At 35.5% G+C, this 17,300-nt stretch overlaps 1 protein-coding gene across 2 annotated transcripts in view; it reads right to left on the reverse strand.

The window, feature by feature from the left end:
- Positions 1 to 9,763, reverse strand: part of LOC126832585 (zinc finger CCCH domain-containing protein 10) — a 69,131-nt gene extending 59,368 nt beyond the window's left edge. The window contains exon 1 of one of the 2 annotated variants that reach the window (XM_050563424.1): positions 9,658 to 9,763. The gene's annotated coding sequence lies outside the window, so the exon portion shown is untranslated. The remainder of the gene's footprint in view (positions 1 to 9,657) is intronic. The other variant, XM_050563426.1, reaches the window with a different exon arrangement.
- Between the last annotated feature and the right edge of the window lie 7,537 nt (positions 9,764 to 17,300).

Genomic DNA, 17,300 nt, shown 5'->3' on the forward strand with positions numbered 1-17,300 from the left:
AATTTAACGCCATAATGCCATAATATATCATACAGTTATTACAAACATTATTAATTTTTAACCATTTTTTCATTTTCATAACATCTCAAATACTTATTACAATAAATCCCACATGTATTTTTTGGAGCAGACAAATTGTACACCGTCAGAAAAGTGTTTTTATAGAAACCCTGGCTTTGTTTCCATTGAAGATCGAAGAGCGCCTAATATTAGACTCAATATTATCAATGTCAATTAAATATGCCGTGCAACACTCATCAGAACAAAGCCTAGAGCAAACATTCGTTCTTCACGGCAAGCACTTTCTCAATACTCCCTTTACTTCACAACTGACGAATTCTCACAGAATTTCTCGATACTAAGTTTACAGTATACATAATACATATATTTCATTAGTGTGAGGTCACACGAAACAATACACTCATACAACTAATTGATCAACAAAGTCTTTTTTTAAAATATCAAGTTGGGGAAAAAAAATGATATTGTTCAAACATAATAAATTTGTCTGTTTTTAATAATAATCTGCCAAGTTTATTTAGTACACATAATTTTGGACATCCAAGGAAATGTTTTTATTAAAGATTTTCAGTATAAGCAATTGTGAATAATTTGTTTGAAATAAAATTCATAACTTTTTGGACTGTTGTAACTTGTACAATCAGGTTAAAACACAGATCCTATTTCGTTTCGTTTTTATAGTTCAAAATTTCGTTTTACTTGTCTTTACTACACTTGGATCTGGAAGAGTTGTTATTTAACTCGTGTTCTGAATGGTGTCAGGGATAAGCCGATGAAACGGTCTGTTAAGGCGAGCTTTAGACGTGTTTTGCACGAAACTGTGGGTAATCCACTAGTAACATCAATGCTGATTGGTTAATCAAATGTCTGACATCATAGGGTCATAAGTCGGTCTTTTGACCCCTGACGTGACCTATCGCTATAACTTGTCAGATCTTCATGTAGTGTAGGCCATCGAAAGTATAAAAAAACGAAACGAAATATAGATCTGTATTTTAATCAGATTGTAACTTGTAAATATCAAAATTGAAGTATTGGAATTTGTTTGCATAAAACCAAGCCAAGACAGATTTATATGTCCTGGAAATGATCAAAAAAAGTTTACGGTCCGCAATTTTGGCTGAAAAAGTAGGGTCGGTCAGGCAACCGTAAACTCAAGTTATACTTAAATATTACATTACAGTACTTAGTCATTTTGAGAAATGAAAGGAAAGGGGTTGAAGTCCTACTTTTCTGCACTAACCAAGTTAGAAACAGATGGATGATACACTATAATGCTGTATACTATGAGGGAAATTTTGCCTAGACAGCAGTGTTTCTACCTGCTCTTCATCAAATTTTAACTGCCAAGGCTTCAGTTAGATGCACACCAATGTTAACACAAAATCTCGTTTTTTTTATAACATTCAATCAACCAGACACTTTCCTTGCCATGCCCTCCATCAAGCACCACTGACAAATCAGTCAAATCATGCTGAAAAATCTCACAGAAATTCTTGGCCTAAACCAGGATCGAACCTTGGACCTCCAGGTTAGTGATGTGGTCCAGCACTAATTCAGCAACTGTGGCTCATTTTAGACTGATTGGTTTACTTCCCTGAACCAGTCTTATGTCCAAGTTAACTTTGGATAAAAATTTACCCAGACAACTTTCAGATGTATACATGTATAACAAATTCAATACAAAATGTACATGTATATGGTTCACATATTTTTGTTTCTGTGTCTAAATTTAAATAAAAATAATTACCATACTGGACTTACAATGAGGTGATGAGGAAAGGTAAAGTAAGCACGAAAACAACCTTAAAGCTTTTTTTTAGGAACCAAGATCAGAATTTGATCAGATAATTGTTCAAGTGAAGCTGAGAAATCTCTTCTTTTTTTTAAAAAAAAGTTGTCATTAAAAGCCATAGTCTATTTCTATTGATTTATTGCCCTTAATTCCATTGAGTATTACCATCTCTGAATAGTCTCTTCATTACGTTCCTGTCTAAACTTTGACACATTATTTCCGTAATTAATGATAAGACAGTGTGTGAACATCTCTTTGTGTCACACCCGTCTTAACCAACTGTCTCTTGTACAGTGATCAAGAATCTAGTTAATTTGAGATAAAGGCTACTTTTAGCTTTTTACTGATCGAAATCTAATGCATGTGACTATCTGAGTAGCTATAATGACGGCAGTAACATCTGATTCTCCAAAATACATCTCAAATTCCACTTTAGAAGACTAATGTACATTTCAGCGTACTTATGTACAAGCTTGTTAGCGGGGGTTGGATGGCTGAATGGTTAGGGCGTGCGCGATGTATCATAAGGGTTGTAATTGAGTCAACTGGCCTGGTTTCGATTCCCCGATTGTAGGTGACAAGGACTGAGGAATAGGGTTGCCCATCCAACCTCGTGGGTTTTATCCGGGTCCCCCAGTTTCCTCCCACTGCTAAAGACCCCTACGCACAATCGAATTATTGGAATAAAATTGAACCATATGTTAGTCCCGAAATGACCTAATTTATGTCGAGTGGAGTTAAACTCTCTCTCGTACAGGCTTGTTATAATTTGTGCTCCAAAATGATTTGGAGAGAAATGAAAGAAAAATGGCGGTTAACAAAATAGGTACCTCTAGTGCAAAGAGGGATATAGTGGTTAAGGGGTCACCCTTCCCCTTGTCACGTAAAACATTCGGGATTGAAAGCTTGACATTTGACTCATTGACAGAATTTATGTCTCTCTCAAAATTCAAACCACACAGAATCAATAACTGATTTATACAGGTATGACTTATTGTATTTGAGTAATTTATTCCTGATAAATTTATATGCAGTTTTTAAGAGGAGGATAAAAAGGAGCAAAGTCTGTACGGTACATGTGTGCGTACATGTATTTAATTTTAGACAAATCAACTACTATAAAATTACAATGTACATTGTTTTCACCTTGATTTAAAGATAGACTTACCATAATCAAGTGAATTCTATTAAAAGCATTCTTGTGTCAGAAGATATCAGATACCAGTGATGTATCAAAGAATCAACTCTATTTTAGTGTCATATTTAAAAATATCAAAATAACAATTATGGAAAACACAGTTTGGGACGAGGACATGAGGTAAATCACAACAAAATCCATAATTTTTAGTATTGTAACAATGTAATATACACCATAACTCTATCAATCTGTGTCAGAATATAATATATATATATACCAATAAAAGTATTGATAACTACATATGCATGTACAAACAAGCTGAGGGGCTGGGTAGCTGATCAAAAAGTCTGTCATTGACTCAAGTGGCATGGTTTCGATTCAAAGCTTGTACAAGGAGTAGGCTCATCTACCCAACCTTGTGGGTTCCTTCCATATATGCATATACTAATAAGTCGGGAGAATTGGGTGTCAGAGTCTAACACATGTGCTTTAGATCAAAAGGCCTGTCATTTAGTCAAGTGGCAGGGCTTCAATTTCCAGCTTGTATGCGACAAGGAATAGAATCACCTGTCCAACCTCTTGGTTTTCTTGACAAAAATTTAGTATAAATGCCAGAAACAAATTTTGATGTTGGACATTAAAAAAATAACTGAATTGTTAATGAATAACACAACTTAATATAAATGCCAGCAACAAACTTGATGTTTACATTAAATACATAAATAAATTATAAATGAATGACACAACCTACTATAAATGCCAGACTAATACAAGAGTATAAAAGTAGGAAAATGTCCACTGTTGGACCAGTGTTTGATTGATCTGACTAGTGTGGGAGTTGAAGATCTTCACAAACATGACATCATCACTCATCAGTAAATAAAGATACCTTCCCATGTTAAAACTGTGTGATTTGATGATGATATAATTAATTTTAATTTATCTATTGACTGCTTCAAATATCTGAATTATTTCCACAAGGTTGTTGGACAGACGACCCTTGTCTTTGTCCTGAACATGTCTGAGATAGAAACCACTTGACTCAATGACACAGATAGAGAGAAATGGGGTTTAGAGTCCACTCGACACAGACTAGGTTACTTCGGTACTAACATACATGTATGGTTCAAATTTATTTCAGTAACTCGCTGCCGCGTAGGGAGCGTTGGATAGGCAACCCTACTCCTTGTAACGTAGAACCGGGAAATCAAAACCACGCTAGTTGATTCAATGACAGACCTTATGATACAGAGCGCATGTGCTAACCATTTGGCCATCCACTCCCCTGGACTCAGTGACAGACCTTGTGATCTAAAGTGTATGTGTTGGATCATTCACCCCTCCACGCCCCCGACCCCTAATCAGCCAACAACCCACCCCTTTAACAGTAGACATGACTTGTGATATATAGGATCAGATATAAATTGTATATGACACAGATTATCTTTAAATGAGAAGGAGTTTTAGTAAGATACATATGTAGACAATTACAATTTCTAAATTTACAACAACATAATTAGCATCGTTATCTTAGCCAATAACTGCAACAACTATTTCTCAGAGAGTTGTTTGAGTTTATCTTGATGTCACAACGTGCACGTTTAATTACTTCATTCTCAAAAAACTTTAAATTTGAAACCTTTCAACTGAAGCAATTTAGTCAAACTTTACAAGAATTTTTAATTTTCTCTTCTGACAACTTTAAAGTGATAACCTTCGACTGTGTCATTCACTTATGTAAAAAATGTTGAAGTCATTTTCTTCAATACCAGTTTCAAAAGACTGAAATAAGCCAACAACTTCTAACACAAATGTTTGCAATTGGCCTCAAGTCAACTAACTGTTTGTCGATTTCATCAAATCTTTTCTTGATCTAGCAGAATAAAATCTATGCCGCTCAATCAATTTAACCAATAAAAAATAACCTTTTAATTCATTTTATTATACAGGCCATATTGGTAGCTGAGCAGGATAAAAAGGAATTCATAAATTCATTCTTTAGATTGTGTAACAACCGAAAAAGATAAGACAAAATCAGAAGAATCCCCAAACATTTTCAATTTATTTATAAAGTGAAATGAAATGGGGTTTAACGTCCTACTGTTCTGCTCCGACTGGGCTAACGAAGACGGGCATATGCTAAACAGTGTGCTAGGAGGGAAATTTTGCCCGGGCAGAGGCACTATGGCCTACTCCTATATCGTATACACGGGTCCTCGGTTTTTCGTACCATCCGAATGACTAGACAGCTGTCCTTGTCAGGCCTTCCGTCCTGCACCAATGACAATGGGAAACCATGCCTGAAAATCTCGATGAACTTTCTCGGCCAATGTAGGGATTGAAAATTTATTTAAAAATATGGTATCTAAATTAATTCATAAAAGTTTAAAAGCAATTATAATTTTTTTTAAATTGTTTTATACATTTTTGTATTTATTTATAGTAAAATAATGAAGTAATTCATTCATAAAATGTCTCATTCAATTACAGTGAATATGAAGTAATTCATCATAAAATGTTTCATTCAATTATAGTGAATAATGAATTATGTTCACGCATAGAGACTTACATGTAGAAACTGGTTGGGGTAGAGTACAATATAAACCATGGCCAAAATAATAATGGGAGTGCATCTCTGTGTCTTATTGCAGATTCGAACATATATTCTGTAGTCTAACACTAATATTGATATGTATGAATGAATATGTGTATTGCAATAGAGAATTTGGTCAGTGCAGCATAGAAACAAATTTCAAAATAAGCTAGGTATCTTTCATGCGCATAAGTCCTAAAATAACTTGAAAAAACCCTATTATCTAGCTATTGATTGAATACTATAAAAGTACTTGAGAGAAGTAATAATATAGGATCAGGAAATATAAAGTGGCACTGAAGACAGATCGAGAGAAAAACATCAAAGTTCTGCTCCTCTAGCAGTTGTATCAATACTTCCCTTCTATCTCTCACCACCCTAGGACACGGGGTAATTCAAACAGCAAATTTCTTGACAAGTTTTTCTAATCATTCAGTCGCCAATGATAGATAGAGACAGAAGAGAGATCAATACACAAGACATGCGACAAAACAAGTGTTCTTAAACCTTCGTACTTGCCTCAAGGGGGGGTGCCATTGATTTCTATTGCAAGGAGAAGAGGGAAATATGGCACAAGACAGATAATGAAAAGTCTATATTTACATGTAATTCCAATCAATGAATGAGATATCGGCAATCAATTGTTTCTCACAAGTTTGTGAATAATAATGTCCATGTTTATTTACTACCCCAGGTTATTCATCGACTGAATATCAGCCCATCTCTACCAACAATTAGACTACTGTCAACACTGTGGTAACAACATGTCTTCAAACTAAGGTGGAAGCCATGGTGACTCAATGAGTAAGGCGCTGGTTCACTGACAGATGTATCATAGGTTCAATCCCAGATCTTTTCTTTAAACAATATTTTATTCAGGATATCTGAATGGGATTGAGGAACATGCATCACCTATGTACATGTAAACCCCTCGTTTCCCTTGACAGAGGTGCAGGACAGACAGCTATGAGGTCCTGGGTACATGTTGAAGTATACGTAAAAGATCCCTTAATACATGTAGCCTACCGTAGCTGGAATTCAAAACTGTATGCTGTACATGTATGTCTGTCTTCATTAGCCTGGTTGTCGGAAGTTAGCTTAAACCCCATTTCATTTCAAACTCAGGTAAGAAAACAGCAAATATTTAAAAGTATTTATTACAAGTGATGTTAACAAAATTCAAGAATACATGAAATGAAATTGGGTTTGATGTCCTTCTTTTCTGCACCGGCTGGGCTAATGAAGGTGGATAGATAAAGAAAGGGTTGGATTACTTTTCTAAAATACTGCACTCAAGTGATTAGTATTTTGTATCAAATCAGCCCTTTAGCAATAGTTAAAATTATTCAAAACAACCATCCATATTGAAGACATGGCTTCAGTGGCAAATGCAGAATATCTGCAGGGTCTCAGACTCTCCTCTGCTAGAATTCTTAAAAATCAGGGTGTCAGAGGTGATTTGCAGTGCATCTCTGAATCCGAATATAACACTCAAGTCTTGATTGTCAAGTACCATGTCCATGGCTACGATAATCAACAATCTACGCTACATTTAGTCGAAACCGTAAACACTCATAACTTTGCACAGAATAAAGTAATTTGACTGATATTTTCAATATATTCATTTCTCATTATCTATTTAACTACTATAGCAAGAACAGTAACTCTTTATCTAAATCTTACATACTGCATCTTTATAACCTCATTATGGAAGTAATTCCGGTAGTTGCTTCTTGTACTCTAGTTTGGTTTTAAAGGCATGTATCAGACAACATCAAAATATAGCTAAATAAAACCTTTCTAGACAGAACAAACAAATCATATAACATAGATCAGAAAAAAAAACAAGCACCGAGACCACAGATTGAGAAAATGTCAACACTAAATATTCAAATACTTCAAAGTGGATAAAGGGGATAGCTGCAGGTACCGGCATATCAACTTAATACAGCATATAACTGTCTGGGCAATTAACTAAATAAAATAAAGAGAAGCCTATAATTATTATTATGAAATTGAATAAAAATATACCAATACACCTCATTCACATGTGTCTAAAAAGTTCAAAATATATTCTGTTTTATTGTGAAAACAAAGTATTATGTACCCAAGCACATCTGAATCTGAGTGTAAACATTTTTTTAAAAAAATTCATAGAAAATCCGCTCGCTTGTATGAAAATAATTATTATTACTATATTTGTCTAAGAATAGATGGATAAGCATGGTGGTGTGAAATCAACGAAACCAAACTAAATTAAAAATGACCATAAAAATTAATTTTATTTAAATTACGGTATAATATATTACAAAAACATATATTCTGGAATATTGGGGCTTTAATTGTAATGCGCTGGTTTACTTTTTATAGTTCAAGGAACCCGACCAAACTTGCTGTCCCACAGTATACTCCATAGGTACGTGCATGCCAATGTGTACACAGGACCTTGTTTTTTTTTGTCCTATCCAAATGACTATACATTGTTCCTTGCCAGACCCTCTGTCTTGCTCCAATGCCACGCCGGAAAATACCCATATGTATGGGATAGGGTTTGTTTCCAGAATATTCGCTACCACAGAAATATTCTGTAATGTGGCAAGTGATAGCGAATATTCTGTAAGCAAGAATTAAAAATAATGAAAATTGAATACACTGAAAATTTCAGTAACATGGTGTAAAGCTGTAATAAAGTCCAATTTTAGTGAACGCTCAATTCCATTAAAGTGATAATGTAACAGTTTCGCCACACATTAATTTGAAAGCACACAGCGGTAGGTTAGTATTCAGTTATAAATAACACTGTGTTCCCAATACATGTACATAGATACATCTATCAAATAACAAAGACATCAAAATATCTAATGTTAATTAAGAATAGTGCTCTAGTTTCAATCCATTGAAAATCGAGACCATCCGATGACCTAGAGAGTTGATTATGGGCTGGTCATGTGAATAAATGTCTAAATAATAATTTAACTTTATTCTATTTCACGAATCTGGATGATTGCAGTTATTTTATTGTATAGTCTGTACACTTTAAATCATGTCAATTTAAATCACGTCAATTAATCTTTTATTTATTATTTGCTTCAGTATACCCCCTGTTTATTGTATACCCTTGGTCTTACATAAGTTCCATACAATATACATGCAGCTAATAACACTGACATAAATAGCCTACATTTACATTAGGCTACAATCAAAACAAAAGAATGACTGACGGAGAGATTCAAGACAATTGACTATACCCTGTATATAATATGTAGACGTACAGTACAGTGTAATTTAGTTCCTGGTTTGTTACAAACTTTCCAGTCGCTGTAGCCTACTACAATAATAGATTTTATTTCTATAACTACCTGCAAATACAAGCAAATATCATTGAATACGGCCATTGAATACAGCCATTGAATAACCTATAGTTGTATTCAATGGCCATTGAATAACCTATAGTTGTATTCAATGGCTTGAAAACGTACTACTTTTGTCCAGAATGACGTCACTTACAGAACTACGTCAAACTGTAAGGACGTCACAACTAGGCAACCACAATTTTTTTAAAAAAGAAAGAAAAAAGGACGGAACCTATGATGAATTTTAAGTTAGTGGTAATGATTTTTTATGATAATTTAGATAGTACAGTGTATTTTGAGATTTGCATGTAGTTATAGAATAAAATTGCGCAGGGATACACTCTCTTGAACCATTGAATAACCCGAGCGGTATTCAATGGTCATTGAGTTCTATCTATATATCATTATAGATAATAAACTGATGAGATTACCGGTACTGAGATCTATGATTATGAATTGAGGCCCTTGCTGCACTGTGTATAACATTTTATGTCAATAATATTATAATGGTTGATTAACTATTACTGGGTGATATGTTACTGAAACTGGGGGACAGATAAACAAAGCAACAGACAAACCCATTCATATTCACAACACAAACATTAACGACAACAGTGGCGAGGCCGAAAGAAAAAAATCCGAGCACATGTGAAATGTTTTTTTATCAGAGAAAACTAATTACAAAAGAAAAACTATCCGTTATAGTCATTTTGCAATAAAGATTATACTGTCATTTAATCAAAATAATTATAAATACCTATCAAATCGCTTGAATTTTAGCTGTCACTTCAACTAGAAAGAACAAAATCAAACCATTTTTCTGTTCTGCATAAATTGTACTCTCGTACGCCAGAGGAAGAAATAGTGCCATCTGCTAGAGTAGTGTCCCCTTTTATCTGTGTGCTTTTAGGAAAATGGGAGCAACATAAATAATTTTCCTTTTCATTTCCGTCCACATCGGAAAATCAATTTATCCAGCATGCCCAAAATATGGCACAGTTGTATAGTGCGACAGCCATAGCCGTTTTGCCGTTTCACTTGAAAACTAATGGGTTTGAAAAATGTGTGGGGGGGGGGGGGGGAGGGGGTGCGCGCAATATTTGGTTTTTATTCATGCAAGTTAATTCAATTTACATATAGACACGTCAAATTATTTGTTAAATTCAACGAAACTAATGTTTTTGTGGCCTTCAACCAACTGTCTCATAAATACTCCGCTTGAATTTCTCTCGGGTCAATTCAATAAAAAAAAAAAAAAGAAATCATGAAATCATACCCACTGTGGCACTGTGCCCGGTCTCCGACTACACTTCAGCCGATAAAACATGTGTAAGTTCGAAGACAGTTCCCATTATGGAAGAATTCTATTGACAATCCCAAAAGGAATCGGTGTCGACACTCTTAATTATCGTTGAAACGTTTAGTCAAATATGAACTGTTGTAGCCCAGACACAAACGTCGTTTGAAAGAAAAATATGATTTTGTGCACAGCGATTCTTAATTTATTTCATATCACAGAAACGGGATTTTTATTATTTCCACACACAGGAAAAGCGTTCGTTTGAAACTTAAGCATCAAACAAAAGTTCTTAGTTTTATTCAATATCATAAATTCTTAGAGTGGATTTATATTAGGCAATACTGCCCCGGTCTCATGAAAATGCATAATTAGAGACAGCTCTACCCTGTGTGTATATACATAGAACGTGGCATTTGTTTGAGGAGACACGATGAAAAATCCATAGTTCATGGTTGCTATTAAATTAATAAAGAAACGACTTCATAGAAAGGCAGAGGGTGGATAGAACTTATTATGAAAATTTAGACGACAGACGAATTCAGTTATAATACTATAAATGGATTAATCATAAAAAGAGTATGGACAGAAGAGAGGAATTCAAGCGAAGTATTTATGAGACAGTTGGTTGAAGGCCACAAAAACATTAGTTTCGTTGAATTTAACAAATAATTTGTCGTGTCTATATGTAAATTGAATTAACTTGCATGAATAAAAACCAAATATTGCGCGCACCCCCCCCCCCCTCACACACACCACACACTTTTATTGACAATTTAAAAAAATATATATATATATCCGGTTTCCTCCCACTGCTAGAGACCCCTACGCGCAAGCGAGTTATTGAAATAAAATTGAACCATGTGTTATTCCCGAAATGACCTAGTTTGTGTCGAGTGGAGACCCCCCCCTCTCTCTCTCTCTCTCTTTGTCCTGTTTAGTTCACTTGTCGTGGGTTTATTCTGGGAAAACGGTACAAAAAGAAGGTCCAAATTTGTCTTGATTCGCATCGTTCACGACAAAATAGTTTGCACCTCTTCTTATCAAAAATAATGTACCCGCCCCTGAATTCATAATGCCGTTTTTATTCGTTAGAAACATTTATACATTCTAAAAATTCCACTTCAAAGAGAAAACATAGGAGTGTTGGAATTAATCCATTAAAATTGTGAGCATGGCGGTCATGCTTTAAAAGGTACACACTACACATAACGGTAAAAATGATGACAAGCTTCCTATTATTATGATATTATTCCCTTGTTTGTCATAAACTATTATTTTCATCATCTTTATCAAATATTAATCACCTAATCTTAACAAAGCTCACCCTGTGCCACTATATTATCAAGTCTACGTCGTTAGATGAAGATAGCAAGACGTGATGTTCTAACAGCTTGCATGTTAGGTGGCCATTTCATTCTCTTTCAGATCATCAAACAATTCTTTTGAAATGGAAGAAACGATTAATAATCGATGTACATTCTAGTAGCCTACACACGCATTATACATAAATCTCAATTGTTTTATCTTTTGAGTCCATGTAAGACATAGTGTTGGTTGTGTAATTAATCCTATAAATTACTTGTAACCTTGTAAAAGAGAGACCTTGTAAAAGAGAGAGAGAGAGTGAGAGAGAGAGAGAGAGTGAGTTCACCTGAAATAATCCAGGTCAAAATCGGATTAATGACATCCTAGCGGGGGTTGAGGGGGGCTCTCCCAGAGATATTTTTTGAAAAAATTTCGACCTGAAATGATGGTCTGTGGAGTATATCCCGGACAGGAAGCCATAAATTTAGTTCTAAGCAGTTAGTGTCGATCTATATTAGTAATCTGAGTGAAGCTGTTGCAGACCGAATAGTGCAGAATTTGTTTCGTCAGGAATATACTCGGGGAATTGATTCAAGATTTTTTTTCTAACGGTTGGCGATTCTTGTTGTCAAGCAAGCTGGTTGAGTGAAAATAGGGGGTCCGACGGAAGTTTTGGATTATTAGCAAGACCATTACCTGTCAACCAGAAATAATATTTCGGGTTTCGGGTTATGGAAACATTTTTGATATCAACTTCCCGCTGCCAATCTATCCAACATTAAATCATTGATATCAATATTTTTTTTCTGAACAATCTACCTGGGGTCCCCCTACCTAATAATTCCAAAAAAGGCCACTTTGTTTTACGATTTTTGGGAAATGAGTTTTCATTATTAAAATTGTCACAAAATCGTCAGGTTTCCTTCGCCATGATCCGTTTCATTGTAACATTTGGTCAACATTCAAATTCTCCTTTCGCGGAAGTGTCTGTTAATGGCTATTTTTCTTTTGAAACATAGCTGGTGGGAGGGGGTATTTCCACGATTGTCGTGGCTATCTTTGTTTATTTAGAAAGTAGAATATTACAAAAGACAGGACTCGAATTGGAAGGATACTTGAACTAGGAATGGAATGTCAGCGTTCGTATCCCGACTTTTCAACCGTGCTTACTAGACCTAATTATCAAAATCCAAGAATTGACCCATCGTGGAGAAGGCATTGGGATCGAGCGACCGCACTCCTTGAAACCCAATAAAAGGGTGGGTACGAAATATCGAAAATCATATTTTTATGGACAGGCGAAGATTTCCAAAGTCTAATCAAAGATATATTTCCTTCACAATCACTAACCTGAGTGGTATGATGGGTGGCAGAGGAAGCGATGGCCCATGTATTCTTTTCAGCTGGGTCTCCATTCAAAGAGTGAAATTTGTTTTAAAGGTGAAGTACTTAATTTGAATAAAGAGCTAAATCTACCAATTGCAGGACTTTCTTTAGGCCTGAAATGTTATCTAAATTATTAATTAGACATTAATTAATTTATCCAGACCATAATCAACTCTCGGTGTCATTGCTAGCCTGCGATGTTTATTGGATTAGGTTCCGATTTGCTGTTCGACTTCCATTCATGATTTAATCGTGAAATAGATAATCGACTTTAGTAATGATGATCGAGAATAGGCCGAAAATTCAATCGCTAATATCTCGGTTCGGAGTGGATCAATTTGACTGATATTTTCAGCAAATTCCAGTTACATTATCTAGGTTTTAACTATTATAGTGAGAACTGCCAGCTCTTTATCTAATCTAACATAATGTATCTTTAATGTGTTTTTACATGTTTAAAGTGTCTCCCTTGATGAATGCAGGGCCTATATTTCAGTCTTGGTGGCATACAATCATGGGGTTGGTCTCGGGAATGACGAAATCTTTGCACGCCACCAACTAGCCTACAGGGAAATATATTTGTTGCCCCAAATATCCTTTGATATACTTCAAGGTAAACATACGTAACCGTCATTATTAAACACAATAATATACCTATTGAATGGACGATCGATAGCGCCACCAGACAACGACAGACACAGTGGTTGACATTCAGTAACACTTTAATTTATTGTGGACTTAATTGGAGAGAGAGAGAGAAAAATGGGGTTTAACGTCCAATCGACACAAACTAGGTCATTTCGGGACTAACATATGGTTCAATTTTATTTCCATAATTCGCTTGCGCGTAGGGGTCTTTAGCAGTGGAAGGAAACCGGAAGACCCGGGGAAAACCCACGAGGTTGGACAGGCGACCCTACTCCTTGTCACGTACAACCGGGGATTCGAAACCACGCCAGTGGACTCTGACTCAATGACAGACTTTATGATACAGCACCGACGTGCTAACCATTCAGCCATCGACAACTTAAATTGGGTTTATAATTTTATTATTCTTGGCCCATACAACATGCGTCCTTTTTGTTGAAAAATAAATTGAACAGGTCTAGCAAACGACCTTTTTTAATATAAATATATTTGGATGCAGCGAAACATAATTTTACGATCTGTCAGCTCGTGTATCTTTAAATGTGTACGTCATATCAATCACATGAACCACAGATATGTCTTTCTGTGGCATACTTATACAAAGACGATAAAATTTTGTTTTTGACTTCATTGCACTCGATGTCCCTTTCTTCATGATTATCATAAACTTACTGGTTAGCCATTTTGCTCTAATAATAACAGCGAATAAACATTCATAAATCACGAGATGACGTCAATAATAAACTAATAAGTATTATGTCGATTTTTTGTTCACACAATCGCACGGACAATTCGAGGAGATTGATTGTGTGCTAGCCCGGTGTTAAGGTTTCGCCGTATTAAAAATATATATTTTAGCAGAGCATTTAATTTGGGCGGCCATACCTTTCCATATTATCTCTTTCTCCCTTTTCCCTCCATTTGCAATTTTTGTTGACTATTTGGTCTATAATTGAAGAAGACCGTTTGAATTTACATTTTCTGTAGGTGTTTGGTGAATATATATGATTTTAAGGCGCAAAGTTAACATAATAAATGATTTCGGGAAATCGCTTAAAAGTGGCGTCATAGCCTATGGACGTCTTTGTCCAGGCCTAGCAAAAAATTGAAACGGTCAACCTCTTGCAATATTTCCATCAGATGATTTTAACACGTTGGTAACTTTGTGATTATAAAAATTAAGATCATCGAAATGTTTCAAAATTGATCAAGGGCAAGAAATGTAACGGATTTAACACAGACGCCAATGGGGACAGAATTGCTAGTATGACACCAATTGTCTCCCGGTCAACCCCCAAAAACTTTTTCCGATTTAGCTTATTATTAATTTTTTCGAATCCATTTCAGAATTTTGAAATAAAATTAATTTGTAACGACCACCTGCATCTGTGTCTCAATTGCCGACACGGCAAATTAATTTTCGAAAGCGATGTCATTGATTTAGAAATAAAAATAGCCATATATAAATCTCGCATGATGTTGTTATCAAAAACTTGTTGATGGTGTTTCATGAAGCTTTACCTTCATATAAAAATAAAATGACAGGAAATTTACAGTAAGTTCAAATGGAGATAACCAGAAATGGTTCACAATCGTATTATCTAGAGAATGGGATGTAACGGTAGGAGCGTTCGTGTGTTACAAATAGAAAACGTGATACCATTACTTCAATGGGAATTCAGGAAGATAGAAGAATTAGAAAAGTCATTTCGGAAATCCTGCTTCATGAAAATAGCTAATACCCTGGACTTGTTGTCATAATAGCTGCCATAATTTTCAATTTTGGACAAACGTCAGAAGTAAAAGATATGAAATCCATTAATGCTGGAAGTTAGTGGGGAATTTTTTGAGTTGTGGAAACAAAAACTATTTTCCGAAGCGAATAAATCAATTTAACAGGCGAGAATAAGCATCTTCGAGCTGAAATTAGAATTGGAGACAGGTAACGAAACGAAATGAAGTTGTTTCTCAGATTTATATCGAAGAGAATTTAATAGAGAGAAACCTTTAACAGACGTCAATTTGATGGCGGAAAATGATTAGGAGTTTATCAATCTGAAACGAGATTACTGGTCACATCACGTGCAAAGTGCACCTCTGATTGGCGCCAATTTATTTGTCGTCTGCCTCGCTTCATTTCTGCTCAATCAAATCAGTAGCAATTGCTGGAAGTGTTTCTTTTTAGGATGATGACATTTTCAATCTCAGGACGTGTATAGGTTTAATTTACCAAAACAGGGAAATGTTTGTTTCTTTGAGAACCGAGCAAATTACAGAGATCCCGGAGTGTAGCAAAACTGTCGAATGTCCAATGTCTTTTGACAGCTGAAGAGAGTGGAGGTTTGCTACCGATGTTTTTCCCTTTTCTCTGGTGATTGATAGTTGTGTTTTCTTATTCATTCATGTCGTGTTATATAATGGGTTGAGAGACGCGAGCTTGGTAAAGGACAGGACATATCAAAGCGTGGCTGGTTCTTAAAAGGTGTATAGTAATTAAAGGGGGTATCATTAGACAGTCGGAATTCCTTTACATTGTCATATATAACCCCTATTAGAATAATCTACTGGTATCCCCTACTTTGGGGACTGAAAACATGGCGGAATGACTGTAGAAAGTAATATCCCCGATCTAGGGAGGGTAAGAGGGTAAAAAAAAAATCTAAAATCTAAATGTATAAATGCTTTATACTCTCACTTTCCATTTGTTGATGAATAGCACGGCTCAGTATTCCCATCTTCCGGTCAAGGGTCAAAGTTACGGATGGTTAAACAAAGAGAAACTTTCATGACCACTAACAAGGAAATTGTGGCAGTAAGTTTGCCATGGCAGTACCCCCGATGATTTTCATTTTATGGCCAAGTAATCTAACAAATGCGTTCCAGAGGATAAGGTCTATCATCGATGCAAGGGGTATGGTTTAATACTTCACAAAATGTTTATTCGACGTACACAAAATATTAGGCTACTGATTTAAAAATAAATCCATTGTGAAAAACCATAGATACACATTTTTGGATTATCTGTACGGTATTCGTATACCGTGTCTTCTATGTTTTCTTGAACAGACAGGATATATTGACTATTAAAACAAAAACAAAAATGGGGTCAGGGGACGGGACTTTCGACTTCCGGTGTGGGCGGAGATGAACCTTGGTGATTTTTCAAGCGCGGCTTTCACGTGTCAGGAAAGCGTGTCTAGTCGCTCGGCTGGGACGACAATATCAGACCCACCCATGACAGTTTGAAATGTGAGAAGAGTAGGCGAAACGCCATTTTCCAAGCAAAATTTCCTTCTTCGCATAGCAAATATAACAATAGAATTAAAACTAAGAAAATATTTGTCTACAAAATGACCGACGTATTGGGTTGACGAGATATTCAACCGGATTCCTTTGTACATAACTTGTTGCAAAGAGCTGAAAATATCCTAGTTTACCTTTAAGTATCACATTGACGTAATCATGTTACAAGATACCTGGAATGGGAAATCGAAGACGTACACATTGTCCTGATAATAAGTCTTGGGTTTTAATGGCTTTTTGTGCACGAAGAACCATTCGTTGTTAGGTACATGTATAGTAACCATACATAAACCAAACAAAATGACTTTAAAAGATGGAAAGATGAAAAGAAATCGACTTATTAGACTTCGACAAAAACGGAGTTCTATTTAATGAGTCCACGCCCTCTAATTATACGTTAACATGTAGAATCCAAATTGATCAACTAGACTATGCTACTGGAAGGTCTTTTGATGAAT

This window comes from Patella vulgata, chromosome 9 (assembly GCF_932274485.2).
Source record: "Patella vulgata chromosome 9, xgPatVulg1.2, whole genome shotgun sequence".
Taxonomy (NCBI): domain Eukaryota; kingdom Metazoa; phylum Mollusca; class Gastropoda; family Patellidae; genus Patella; species Patella vulgata.